The following is a 2,913-nucleotide window of genomic DNA, read 5'->3' as shown; positions in this document are numbered from 1 at the left end:
AGAAACCAACGTGACTCTCAAAACACTTCACTACGAATCAGCAACAATGAAACGTCACAAAATGTTGCCATATTTATTAAAAAGCCTTTAGAATGGAAACCTACCAAATCCCTATATTCCGTCACTGTGTGTGGCAATATTCGACACGTGGTGAGTCGTATTGCGTCAGCTGAATGAAAAGTAAATGGCCTGTATGCTAAATAGGGCACTAGCCACTAGCACTATGCACTACGAAGTGTCCTGTTGGTATGCTAAATACGTCACAGACACTATCACACTAAGCACTTCGAAGTAGCTCTACAATGTTTAGTGTCGCTTAGTATCGCACTACTGATTTGTATGCAGAAAGACTTTGAAGTGCTACTTCGCTGTTAGAGTACTTTATAGTGCCGCACTACACTATCAGTCTATTGAAGAATGGTAGTTAAGTGCTCAAATAATTAATTATTCCTAAAGTAATTCTCATTCTTTGCAGAACATTGATGTAAAATTTCTAATTGTGATGGTAATGGTACTAGTGAAAATTGTGATCATGGTGGCAGGGAATTATTGTGAGTACTTATCGGTCCACCGCCGTGCGTCGGTCTTAACCCTTCGCAAGGCCCCATGCCCTTGGCCCTTGGGCCCCTCTTGCAAGTTGTAATGGTCTAAACTCAACAGTTCGACCTCTTTGGGTCTCCCTTCTGCGGAAGGGTTGTCATTTTCATGACGACCCTCCATTTAGGAGGTATCCTCTCTTGTCTTCTGGGTGGCGGTTTAGATTCACTTCTCAAGGGTATAAGAGACAAAAGTTTTCAGTTAGTTAAATTTAACAAACACACACCGTTTGGAAGCCGGCAGATTTGGTCTCAATAGAATTAGCACCACCTTTCACTGTGAACTCTCGATAGAAACTCTAAACAAGGTGAAATACGTATATCATAGTGTCGTCGTGAAGTGCGGTGTGTTGGACACTTCAGATTTTTGTAGTCCGCGTTATGCTTCCTAATCAAATTCAAAACTATGATTTATTTCTCCAAAAAGTATGATGGTTGTCACTTAAATACCTATTCCTTTCTTTTTCAGAGATCATGAGATGTTTTTTTATTACCTTTTTAGCACATTTATCATTATGGATAAAAAGGCGCTAAGGCCTATTGTGCTCGTCATGTCCGTCTCGGGACCATCCGTCCATGACTTCACGTTTTCGTCAACAAGAAAATGCGCTCTCTGTCACTCACTGCAGTGAGTAGTGAGTTATATTTATTTGATTATAGTGAATTCACTTGACCCAATTAAAATGGTGTGAAATTACAAGCCCAGTCCCATCCTGTAAGCTTGCAGATACCTAGACTGAGATAGTGATACTTATACAGAAGAAATACTATTTCCGAATATCATGTAGGTATATGGCTGCTGATATGAAGCTTGCACTGGACAATATCGATGTCGATGCTCAATGGCATGCCCATGGTCCTTTTTTAATTTGATTTGAAAGCTTCGGGTTGGCTATGCAGGCAGCACACTGCACACCTCCCTGGCTCCCACTCGCCACTACGAGGCTCCCAGCCTGGGCTCAGCAGTGTGCACTGTACAGTGCTGAGTGCACAGCCATAAGTGCACGCAGCGCCGGAGCACAACTGGCCGGAGCGCAACAGGCCCTACCGCAACAGGCGGCTCAGGTTAGGTTAGGTTACGTTAGGAGTAGCTGTTAAGGTAGGGCCTGTTGCGCTCCGGCCAGTTGTGCTCCGGCCTGTATGCGCTCCGGAGTCCGGCCTGTGACTGAACGGCGCTGTTGTGGTGGGCGCTTTGTGTCAAAAGCCGTGAAGATGCCCGGCTGCGTTGCGCTCGGGAAGGTAGCTGTATGAATCGCACTGTGGACTTGGGCTATGCTGACCTCTAGCAATCCACCCCTTTTAAACTACTGAACAGATTTGAACAAAACTTTGATGACATGATATTCCTTCCCTTCCAACGGTGATGCTTAGCAGTGATAATTTTTTCGGTTTGTCCTTCGTTTGCGAGTTTTTTCCATTTCACCTTCATTCATGAGTTATGAAGCAATTTACCCTGAAATTTGCAGTGACCAAGAAATTTCTCCTAAACTATTTAACAGATTAGAACGTAACTTAGAATATACAAGCCCAATCTCCTAGCGGTGATGTTTAGCTCGTGACAATTTTTTCGATTTTGCCTTCGTTCGCGAGTAATACGGACATACGGAGAAACGATGGGCATTTCTGAGGCTGATTTTAAATTTGTATTGACAAAGAGTACGTATACGTATAGCCGTATAACTCGTGAATGAAGGGGAAATGGAAAATTTTTCATGAGCTAAACATCACCGTTAGGTCATAATGAATACGTCTAGCAAGTTCTATCGAGCTGCGTTAATTAGTTTGGGAGATAATCCTTGGTCATTGAATTTGGATATTGGCCGTGAGACCGGCCGCGAGTCCAGCCATAAATTTGTCCGACATCTCTTTTAGATCATGGCTTCCGTTTCTGTTTAGATTAAGATAGCCGCTCATATTTTGCTGCTCACATTTTTTTTTGTGCAGAAAATACACAGTTCTTACGCTCCGTTCGTAAGTCCTTTGTATATTTACTATAAGTGCTTGTTGAGATCAGCTCATTATCAGAATGGACGAATTAAATGATCAGAATGGACGAATTAAAATTAGCAGAATGGACGAATTAAATGATCAGAATGGATGAATTGCGGTGTAGTATGATTTTACCATTGTTTTAGAATTTGTTTTACACTACATCAGTTAAATTGAGTTATCTTCAGTTAATTTAAGTTGAGACATAGAAGCTAGGCTGGTTTATTTCGTAATTGATGACGTCATGACGATATTGAGCTCTGCAACACGTTGGAGTTCTTAACTGGGTCCCATTTTTCAATACTAGCCATGCTTGATTATAACAAAA

The sequence above is a fragment of the Hyalella azteca genome, unplaced genomic scaffold (genome assembly GCF_000764305.2).
Source record: "Hyalella azteca isolate HAZT.00-mixed unplaced genomic scaffold, Hazt_2.0.2 contig2480, whole genome shotgun sequence".
NCBI classification, from domain to species: Eukaryota; Metazoa; Arthropoda; class Malacostraca; order Amphipoda; family Hyalellidae; genus Hyalella; species Hyalella azteca.
This window is presented reverse-complemented; position numbering follows the sequence as displayed.